At 43.0% G+C, this 12119-nt stretch overlaps 1 pseudogene; it reads left to right on the forward strand.

Annotated features, from left to right (window-relative positions):
* LOC118022537 lies at positions 1-11725 on the forward strand (annotated as a pseudogene).
* Positions 11726-12119: the final 394 nt, after the last annotated feature.

The raw sequence follows: 12119 nt of genomic DNA on the forward strand, positions 1-12119 counted from the left end.
ATGGCCGCCGCCGCCGCCGCCGCCGCCGCGGGGCCTCGCGCGCTGATGGGAGATCGAAAGCTTCAGAGCGGAACTCCTCACGGGCTTCTGGGAATGGTAGGCGGGGCTAAGTCAGACAAAGTGGGTAAAAAAAAGAAACAACGATCTTGCCCCCTTGCCGCCACATTTATGAACCAGCGCCCTGGGGATTCCCAGCAGACTTCCTACCGCCCTACCTCTTTTTTTTTTTTTTTTTTTTTTTTTTCCCTCCTGAAAGTTAGTAGATCCGAGCCAAGTTTTTTCTTTTCTTTCCCTGGAGAAAACTGAAAAAAGGCCTGTGTCCTGCATTTTAAAACATCTGGTGGGACCATCAGGAGGAAAAAAAAAAAAACGCAAAGGCTATATATAATTTAACTTACCTTTTGGGATAGTTTTTATTGCATTTACTTTCTTGGATACACAAAAAAGTTTGGCATTTCCCCCATTAGTTAATGGGTTCGGAATTTTATTAATCAATGTCTAAATGTTCATAAAATAATGCCACCTTTTAAAACCAGGGGCAAGGACCATTTCCAAATGCTTCCAGTCAGAAGGAATAAGATTAAAATGCAGGTTGCATATGTGCTAAAACCAGTCTTTGGGGAGTGGGGCATAAGCTCTCAATTATCCCAACCACCTCCAGAACCAGAGATCAAGGCCAGAAGTGTACCCCAGGCCTGAGGACTGGGCCTGCAGGGCCCTCAGCCCGCCAAGCTGAACTCCTCACTTCCTTCCACCCAAGCCCCACTCAAAACCCACCTCTGGTCCAGCCCTGAGAGCAGTGGGTCACCAGTCATTTGCCTCTAGGGAGCGTGGTAATGCTCAGGCCCTGTGGTTCTCCCTAGAGATTACATGCTGCCCTCTGGGTGCTGGCAAAGTTTGAAGTGTATCTTACATCTTACTTTTTTCCAGAGTACTTATTTCCTCTGTCATTCAGTCTGACTATTTATGTTAAATTCCACTGGTTGGTAAAATCAATGAGAGCAGGGACCATGTTTGTTCTGCTCACGTTTAATATCAAGCACCCAGCACAGACCCTGATACAGAGCAGATGCTTAATAGTTACCTGCCCAGTGATTCCACTCCTAGGTAAACCCCAAAGAAAAATGAGTGCATTTGTCCTTCAAATATCATGGATGCAAGTGTTCATAACAGATCCGTTCTTAATTGCCCCAAACTGAAAACCCAAATGTCTACCGGTAGTAGAAAGGATACATAGAATGTGGGGTGTTTGTGCAGTGAAATACCCAGGAATAATAATTTAAAAAAAAGAAACTACTACTCTATTCAACAACACAGTATTGAGCAAACTAAGCCCCCAAAACGTGTGATTGTTTGTATATTAAATTTCAAAAACAAACAACAAATCTACAGTGACAGAAGTGAGACTAGTAGTTACTTCTGCAGGGGGATGGGTGGAGTCCAGAATTGCTCGAGGAGCTGGAAGTCCTTCAGATTGAGATGGAACAGATGGTGAATTATTCCCCATTGAAAAGGATCACTAGTGAAGGAAAGCTATGGTTTAGGGCTCTAAGAATTTGGCCCAATTAATTGCCCTATAAAAAGGAAAAGCTCCATGAAACCAGTGACCTGTCCTTGTTCATCCTGAATTCCAGCACCTAGAATAGGGCCCATCAAAGAAGGAAAATATTTTGGAATGAAGTCAAATTCTGAGCCCTTCCACGTTGCATGGCCATGCTTTTTCTCCTTTATGCTCCCACCCAGTGCCCTGTCAGACCTACTCAACAGTCTCCCCACCCATGAGAATCTGCTGGGCCTAGAGAGCCAGCTGCTACCTCTAGCCAATGTGTCTAAATGGCACACTTCAGATTCCTATCTTCAGCCAGTTCTTTCTCCTGGGCTTCATCTTTCTCTTCCATGCTCTCCCACTTACCCAGATTTGATGCTTCAGCCATCTTTAACATTGCCCTCTCCCTCACATACCAATCTGCTCTGTAGCCAAAGCCCATCTCATGCATCTGTTCACTCTTTTCAGTTCCTACCACTAGCACCCTGGCTCAGGCTTTGATTACTTCAAGAAATAACTCCCAGGAACCTCCAATCCATAGTTCCCATCAGATCAATCTTCCTTGAGCATACTTTGAGTCCTGGCTCTCTCTTGTCCACAAACTTTCAAAGTCTCCCCACTGCCTGTCAGGTAAGATACCATACTACTTGGCCTGGCACTGAAGTTCTTCTAAAAATCGGCCTCAAAATACAGTTGACCCTTAAGCCAACCCTGCATACAGTCAAAAATCCATGTGTAATTTTTGACTCCCAAAAACTTAACTACATATACCCTACTGTTGACTGGAAGCTTTAGTGATAACATAAACAGCTGATTAATATATATATTGTATATATAATTGTTATTATTGTGTATGTATTCTTACCATAAAGTAAGCTAGAGAAAAGAAATGTTATTAAGAACATCCTAGGGAGGGGCACCTGGGTGGCTTAGTCAGTAAGCTTCTGACTCTTGATTTCAGCTCAGGTCATGATTTCAGGGTCCTGAGATCAAGCCCTGGCTCCACCCTAGGCGTAGAACTTGCTTAAGATTCTCTCTGTCCCTTTCCCTCTGCCCCTGCTCCCCACTCCCTCTCCTCCTCTCTCACAAAAAAAAAAAAAATATATATATATATATATATATATCTCCTAAGGAAGAGAAAATAGATTTACAATACTCTATCAATACATCATCTGTTTACAAGACAAATTATCTGTTAGTACCCAGATCAATATTGTCTTACATGATACAAAACACTGTATATGTTATACATACTACTTACACTTAGACATCAAAAATGAAAAGACAATTGAAAAAGAAATTCATATTTACTTACAGGTATAATGATTCATGCATTGATAATGAAGCAGGCAGCAATATGATTGCTTTATGGCAGCCCAGTGTAATCAGTACGATTGCTTCACGGTAACCTAGGCTATACACTAATTGAGAAGTCATTCTAAAATTTTTATGGCATACAGTATTACAGTCATATTTATAATACAGTATTAGAAACATTGTTATGTATATTTTTAAATAGACACCTGTGACAATAGGCTGATAGACAGTTTCTCCAGTTACAAGAGTGAGAGAGAAGTACTGTGCAGTAATGTAATTCTTTGCAACCAAAATTATAACAATAATAAAACTAACACATTATTAATTTTATATTAAATAGCACTCACCTCATGCCTATGTAAAGATAGACTGCCCACTTCCATACAAGTCTTGCACGCACATGTTCTATAGGATGAATACTTAGGCAATGATGATGATAATGACACAAAAATGTCTCATACAGCTCTTGCCATACAGCTACTAGATTTTTACATGAAGATGCTCACACACATACACAACAGATAAGTTTATTAACTGTATGGCATGATGATTACTTACTATTCATTAAGTGAAAATGGATCATCATAAAGGTCTTCATCTCGTTGTCCTCACGTTGAGTAGGGTGACGAGGAGGAAGAGGAGGGTTGGTCTTGCTGTCTCAGGGGTGGCAGAGGGGGAGGAGGTGGAGGAGATGGAAGGGGAGGCAGGAGAGGCAAACACATCATAATTTCTGTCTGACTTTTTTGCTTTTTCATTTCTCTAAAAATGTTTATACTGTACCAGTCCTTCTTCCACTGTTTGCTTTAGTTTCAGTGCCCATATCAAAAAGGGTCCATGTCCTAGAAGAAGTCAATTACAGTCTGGAATAATCAGAACCTTTCTGCCAGATTGTCTAATGTCAATTTGTTTTCTGGCACTGCTGCTTCTGCTTCTAGGTCTTCCTCCTCATGGTCTGGCTCTAGTTCAGAAGCACTCATCTCCATCAAGTCATCTTCTGTTAAATCCTCTGGTGTGGTGTCTATTAGCTCTTGAATTTCTACAGGATCCATATCTTGAAACCCTTCAGTCCCCACCTTTTTTTTTTTTTTTTTTTTTTTGCCATATCCACAATCTCTTTCATGATTTCCTTGATTGGCTCTGTTGTAAATCCTGTGAAGTCATGCACAACATCTGGACACAGTTTTCTCCAGCAGGAATTTATTGTTTTGGGCTTGATGGCTTTCACAGCTTTTTTCTATAAGAATGATGGTATCTTCAATAGTATAGTCCTTCCAGACTTTCATGATGTTCTCTCTATCAGGGTTCTCTTCCATAGCGTGGAATATCCTTTCCATTGAGTACCATGTGCAATGAGCCTTAAAAGTCCTTAGGACCCCCTAATCTCAAGGCTGAATTAGAGACATTGTGTTTGAGGATAAGTAGACCACTTCAACACCTTTGGCGCTGAACTCTTGGGCATTGTTCAATATCAAAAGAATTTTAAAAGGCAGTCCCCTACTGGCAAGGCACTTCCTGACTTCAGGGACAAATCATCAATGGAACCAATCCAGAAAAAGCGTTCTTTTTTTTTTTAAAGATTTTATTTATTTATTTGAGAGAGAGAGAATGAGAGACAGAGAGCACGAGAGGGAAGAGGGTCAGAGGGAGAAGCAGACCCCCCGCTGAGCAGGGAGCCCGATGTGGGACTCCATCCCGGGACTCCAGGATCACGACCTGAGCCCAAGGCAGTCGCTTAACCAACTGAGCCACACAGGCGCCCCTAGAAAAAGGGTTCTTATTGTCCAGGACTTCTCATTGTACAACCAAAAGACTGGCAGCTAATGTTTATCTTTATCTTTCTCCTTCAAGGTTATAGATAAGGGCAGTTCTGATCACAAACCTGACTGCATTTGCACAAAACAGTAGAGTTAGCCTATCCCTTCCTGCCTTAAATCCTGATGTTCTCTTCTCTTCCTTACCAAAAAAAAAATGACCTTTGTGGCATTTTTTTTTCCAGAATAAGATACTTTTGTCTGCATTAAAAACCTATTCAGGCGGATATCCTTTCTCCTTATTGTTTTTCTCAAGGGCCCTGGGAGCTCATCTCCCACCTCTTGGTCACCAGAACCTGCTGTCCCTGTTCTCTTGACATTTTTTAAGCCCTTTCTAGTTACCAAATCATCCTTAACTGACATTAGATCCTTCATCTTCTTTTTGCTTTAAGTTGTCATGTAATGACTTTGCTTTTTAAAAACATACTAGAGTATATAGGTATACCTTTCTTAGAGTAATCCTGCACTCACATAAAAGCTACATTTTCTTTTTTTTTTTTAAGATTTAGGGGCGCCTGGGTGGCTCAGTCATTAAGCATCTGCCTTCGGCTCAGGTCACGGTCCCAGGGTCCTGGGATTGAGCCCCGTATCGGGCTCCCTGCTCCACGGGAAGTCTGCTTCTCCCTCTTCCACTCCCCCTGCTTGTGTTCCCTCTCTTGCCGTGTCTCTCTCTGTCAAATAAATAAATAAAATCTTTAAAAAGAAAAAATATTTATTTATTTATTTTAGAGAGAGATAAAGCATGAGCAGGAGGGGCAGAGGGAGAGGGAGAGAGAATCTCAAGCAGACTTGGTGCTGAGCAAGGAGCCTCACACAGGGCTCAATCTCATGACCCTGAGATCACGACCTAAGCTGAAACCAAGAGTGGAACACTTAACTACCTGCACCACCCAGGTGCCCAAAACTGCATTTTCATCATGAAATAAAAAGGTATTTCACAAAAAGTGCAAGGTTTTCATTCCTGATGGCATAGCTGCAAGTTGCAGTGATGACTTCATGAAGTTTCCTTTTTTTGTAATGGACCTTGTGCTGGATTCATTTATTCTTTTTTTTTTAAGATTTTATTTATTTAGGGCGCCTGGGTGGCTCAGTTGGTTAAGCGACTGCCTTCGGCTCAGGTCATGATCCTGGAGTCCCTGGATCGAGTCCCGCATCGGGCTCCCTGCTCGGCAGGGAGTCTGCTTCTCCCTCTGACCCTCCCCCCTCTCATGTGCTTGCTCTCTCTCATTCTCTCTCTCTCAAATAAATAAATAAATTAATCTTTAAAAAAAAAAGATTTTATTTATTTATTAGAGACAGAGAGAGAGAGAGAGAGCATGAGAGGGGGGAGGGTCAGAGGGAGAAGCAGACTCCAGGCTGAGCAGGGAGCCTGAAGTGGGACTCAATCCTGGGACTCCAGGGTCATGACCTGAGCCAAAGGCAAACGCTTACCGACTGGCCACCCAGGTGCCCCCAGATTCATATACCTTGATATGGCGGGCAACTGCAGCTGCAGACCTCAATCCATGGTACCTATCAAACAATTCAACTTTTTCTTGCAATGTCATGATTTATCTTTGCTTCTTGAGAGCACTTCCTGATCACTAGTAGCACTTTGTATAGGTCCCATGGTGTTATTCATTGTTTACAGTATTGCACTTAAACTGATGAAAAATACATGAGAACTGTTGGAGATCACGTGTTACTGCGGTATGCAATTTACTGGAGAGATAAGCTACTCACATGCAGATGATTAGCAAGTGTCACGGCATTTTAAACAGATAGAACACATGGGCTCACTGCAATAGCAACAGGAGGTGGCTACGAAATTATTACATTAGTACAGTATGTACTACAGTTAATGTACTACAGTCTTAGGCAGTTATGATTCAATACTGCATCTTTATGTTTACATTTCTCTCCACTGCAAAGGATGCCATGTATGACCTGTATTTGTGAGCATAGTTTTGATAAATTTAAACCTTTTATAATAGATTTGTGTATATTTTATGGTAGTAATAATAAAATAGACTAGTTTCTATATATATTTTAGGCATTCATGACATACCTAACTTTTTCTTAATTTTTTTTTTTTTTTTTGTATTTCTAAGAAAGGCTACATGGTTTGTCTGTGAGTTTTTTCAAATTGTTGCAAATCTCCAAAAAATTTTTCTGTTATATTTCCTGAAAAAAAATCTGTGTATAAGTTGATCCATGCAGTTCAAACCCATGTTGTTCAAGGGTCAGCTGTACCTTTTTAATCCTCACCTCCTATTACTCCTTCACACACACCCTATCTTTAAGTCAAATTGAACAATTTGAATTCCTCCAGTAAATGTGGCAGTTTCCTACCCCCCTCATCTTTGCTCATGGCTTTCCCTCCGCTGTGAATACTTTCCTCTTTTATCTCTCCACCTTGTTGCCTCTATAGCAACATCAGTTCCATTTGTAGTCCTTCCCATCCTTCAAAAACACCCATCCCACGTGTTACCTCTCTGATGTGTGCTCCTAAACTACCCAGATGTTTGTTCCCTGTTCCTGCTCTCAATCAATTTTTAAAATCTATTTGTGTTATTCTTACAGAACTTACTGTATGCTATCTTATGATGAATTAGGTTCCTTCTAAACTGGAAGCTCATTTAGGACAGAGTATAGGTCTTATTCCTCTTTCAACCTACAAGGCATCTTGTCCTTGGCTAATATTGATTAAAAGAATAAATGCATGAAGGAAAGAAAATCAGCCCTTAATTAGCTTTTACATAGAATAAAATGCAATAAATTAATTTATATTGAGATATAAGTGACTGCCCAAAGGATTAGATACCCAAAGATATTTTAACTGTAATGGAAGAAAACCTGAAAGAATGACTGTAATGATGGAACTTCACACATGTAGTGTTAGAGCTTTCTGGCACCACCTCAGATCAGATCAAGAACTCTTCTGTTTTGGACAAAATCAGACTTAAGGACTGGCTAGATCTGGATATTTCAGGGTTTCCATGGGGCTATTTGTCTCCCATGTGGCCAGGTACAACCTTATAATACCACTCATCTCAAAACAAGACTCACTGCCATACTCTCTGCCACGCGTTAAAATGTGTAGCTTTGGGAAAGTGACCGACTTGTCTGAGCAGGACTGATAATCCTACTTTGCCAGATGCTTATGAGGACAAGTGATATATTTGCAATGCAGACAAGTAGGAGGTGCCAAGGTAGTTTTTAGCAGTAATGTTTTTACTTGACCCTCTACTATAGCAGGTGTGCTTACGGCTCTGTCTGGCTCCACGTGGCTTCGGCAGGAAAAGGTAACCTGCCTCTCTCCCTCCTTGGACACTGAAGGGAGAGAGAGATGTTCTTTTTTTTTTCTTTTAAAGATTTATTTATTCTTTATTTTAGAGAGAAAGCGCATGGGGAGGGAGGGCCCGAGGGAGAGGGAGAGAGAATGTCAAGCAGACTCCTTGCTATGGAGCCTGACGCAGGGCTCAAGGCAGGGCTTGATCTGACAGCCCTGAGATTATGACCTGAGCCAAAATCAAGAGTCAGATGCTTAACTGACTGAGCCACCCAGGCACCCCCTGGAGGGAAATGTTCTAACCTTCTCTCCAGTCCTTGTGGGAAGTTATAATAGGAGGTGATTTGAGGCAGGTTCCCTGATTCTTACAAATTCTTCCATCTCTGAGTTCACTAAGACCAAAAGAGCTTTTCCCAGGAAGGAGAGAAACATTCCAGGCTGTTGACATAAAAATGCCCATGGGAATCATTCAGGGGAAATCATACAGTAAGGAGACTGAAGAGATCGTGTGGCAGGCGCTTCAGGAGAACACAAGGTCACAGAGTCAAGCACGCAAAGTGAGAAAAGGAGAATGCTTTTGCCAGTTCCTTTTGATGAACACGTACTCTTAGCGCCAGGAACAAACACGCACACACGCACCTTAAAAACACCAACAACAAATGCAAAGTTTTCCCTTGGAAAAAATTATAGTCCCTGGCAGAAAATCAGTGAGTGAATTGTGAGGGGCCAGGCCTGTCCTGGCCCATTTTTGCTCAGACACTCCATACATGAAAGCTACTGCTCACTCATCGGGCCAGAACCCCAGGCCAGCCCTTCCACTCTCTTTGGCTTTCCTCAGGGAGGATTCAGTCTCACTGCCAACTGGCAGTAAATCCGAACAAATTGGCAGGGTCCCACCTTGCTTTAAGTGAATGCATGTGCACCTCTCAAACTCACAGCCGATACCCATTAGCCTGGTCCACTACCCCTTTCAGGAAGGTTAAGATGGGCCTTCCACCAATGCTGACTCTTGCAACTGGTCATCCCCTGAGGAGCAGGAAAAAGGCCTCTGCTCTGCAAGTCCCTTTACATATAAAGACTTTCTGTTTAAGGAGTCAAATGCTGGCTCTTTACCATGCACTGGATTTTCCCTACACATTTCTGTGGCTATGTGCTATGTCCAAAGTTGAGAGATGTTGGTAGAGCTGAAAACCCCCCAAAAACTTATCCAGTGAGCATGAATCTAAGCATGCCCCCAAGGAACACAGCCCAGAAAAAAATTTTAATTAAATCTCGGTGGAAAACTCAGTCTGACCACAGTCATCATGAGTCTAAAATGGATCAGCTAAGAAATAACAAAGATAAATCCTGTGGGGACCCAGGTGGAATCTTGTCACTGCCCGGTGATGGGGAAAGGGGACTCTGCACTGTCTACTTGGGAGCTCTTGCCCTGTAACAGACAAGCAAGACCTGAAGTAAGGATGGGATAAAATGGAAGCCTGAGGAGCTAGAGGATTTACACTTGGCTTTCTTCCTCTCCGAGGGGACCTCTCTCTCCTTTGGTATGTTTTCCTCTTGTCTTTGTCACATTCTCTCCCCCACTTCATTTTAGGTAAATTCATCAAAATAATGGATTTCCTATTTGATGACTCTCTTTAGCTCTTTGAGAAATGTTGGAAAAGGGATTGGTTGCCATTCACTACAGAAGTGTGTGTCAGTTGGGCAGTGGGGTGGTGCAATCAGTGGCAAATGTTTAAGGACAGTGGAGAAAGTTTAGAAATCCTTCTGTAGAGAGTGGAAAATAATAGCCAACAGAAGGCTGCTGGGGAGTGCTAAGGGCCCAGCTGTGATCCGAGGCCGCCTACATGAAGTGACACCCATCTCTGTGCAGGGCTATGTGGCTTGCTCCAGCTGCTGTCGGCAACCTGGGCATATGGACAAAACAGGCATGACCAAGGCCAGGCTGGCGAGTCTGAGGGACGGTGAGTCAGAGAAGAGAGGGTCATGGTGGAGAGGGGTCGAGCTCATGGGCAACCATCAAGTCTGCAGAAGAGGGAAGTAAAGGCAGGAGGTGGCTGGAGGATAGAAAATCTAGGGCTCAGGAGACCGAGGAACATTCTCTAAGTCCCGACTCAGACCTTGTCTTCTCTTTGGGGCCCTGCCCAAACAGAGATGTCCAAAGGGATCTGCTGAGATCAGGGGGCCTGGAATCCTCAAGTCTAATCTCATTTGGTCTTTGGCACACTCAGACCACCTCCCCATTGCACACCTGATTCAGCTCCTTCTCCACAAACCGCACATTCTTTGCTTCACTTAACCCTCACACACGAGGTTGGGAGGAGAGGCTGAGAGAAGACTAGGAGAGACAGTAAAGACAGAGCTGTGAAAGGCAGGGATGGGTAGGATGGTGCCATGTGGCTTTCTTTTTTCCAATTCCTTGATGGACAACTTTTGAGGATGGAGAGGCAGGGACACAGGAAGTCTGCTGCCCTCATCTTACTGTCCACCAACCTTAGCTCAGGCCACCAAGTAGGGACAAGAGGAGGCCAGCAGGCCAGCAGGCAGTCCAACCTCTGCTCCCCTTACTTCCCAGCCCTCTGGAAGAAAAGAAGAGAAGGGCTGCACTTCTGCCCCCTACCCCCATCTTCTGCACCCTCTGCACTGGACAGTGAATGCTGCACTTCACACTGATGATACAGAGGCTCTGCAGCATCAACAAACCTTTCCCAGGGATGCAGGGCCAAATTAGGTTGTGGTCTGTCCATGCCCTGCCTTACATTCTTTCAGGGGATAGACAAAAACAAACAAGCACTCTTCCTTTGAATTTTTTTTGCTATGTTAATTTTTGAAAACTGACACATAGCACATCTGAAGAAATGCTCAGTAAAATTAAAATGCCATTTGAATGCAGTATCTGATTCCCTGGATATGCTGCACTCAGCTTCATCGTGCTGATATTTCTCCTTGGCCAGCCCGAGTGTCCTTGGCACTATATGTCTAACCTAAATTGGCCAGTTGATGAAGGTCTGGGGAATTGTGCGCTTGTTACAGTGGTTTTTGGAACAAAATTGGGGAAATCTTTTGGAAGGCAATTTGATGATACTATTAAAATTTTCACTTTGTATAACCATCAACTCCACCTCTAGAAATTCATTCTAGAGAAATATACAAGGATTTATGAATGAAAAAAGTAATAGATATGCTCTTTATGAAAGAAGAAAACATGTTAAAAAGTAGAAATTTAGTCAAATGGGCACAGGCACGCTGTTTGCAGGTGTCCATGCAGGTCTCAGGCTCAGAGCCACGTGGCGTCGGTGCAGGCGTCATGTCAGACAAAGGACCATTTTGATGGTGACGACTTTGATGAAGTGGAGGAGGATGAAGGGCTAGGTGACTTGGAGAATGCTGAGGAGGAGGGCCAGGAGAACTTGAGATCCTCCCCTCTGGAGAGGATCCACAAGCCAACCAGAAGCGAATCACCACACCATATATGACCAAGTATGAGCAAGCCCATGTACTTGGCACCCGTGCCCTCCAAATTGCAATGTGTGCCCCCGTGATGGTGGAGCTGGAGGGGGAGACAGATCCCTTGCTCGTTGCCATGAAAGAGCTCAAGGCCCGAAAGATCCCCATCATCATTCGCTGCTACCTGCCAGACAGGAGCTATGAAGAATGTGGGGTAGACGAGCTCATCATCACCGACTGAGCTGGAATCATCTTCCTGACTGTGCCTCATCCTACTTTCTATTTTCACATTCTTTATACATGTAAATAATAAACTGTTCAACCTTTCAAAAAAAATGAGTTATGGCACAAAGGAATATTTCTTAACCATTAACAATTATATATTATTATGTATCACAAATAGATGTTCACAATACGGGAGGTAATAAAGGGAGTTACAGTGCAATCCTATTTTGGTGAAATAGAAAAGAAGAGAGGATATAGGAAGGGAGGAAAGGAAGAAAAAAAGCCTAAGGATATATACCTTAAAATGCTTCCCTTAGTGGTACCTTGACTCTTTATGCTTATTGTATTTTATAAATGTTCCTTATAAACTGTTATTTTTTAATTAGAGGGAAAAATCATGCTACTTACACACATGTACACCTTGTCAGCTAAGCTGACTCTCTGAGACACAAGATAACTGTGGGCCAGGCTCCTGCTGAGGGCTCTGGGTGTGGTGGGCAGGCTT

This window comes from Mirounga leonina, unplaced genomic scaffold, assembly GCF_011800145.1.
Source record: "Mirounga leonina isolate KUSES-001 unplaced genomic scaffold, KU_Mleo_1.0 Mir_176, whole genome shotgun sequence".
Taxonomy (NCBI): domain Eukaryota; kingdom Metazoa; phylum Chordata; class Mammalia; order Carnivora; family Phocidae; genus Mirounga; species Mirounga leonina.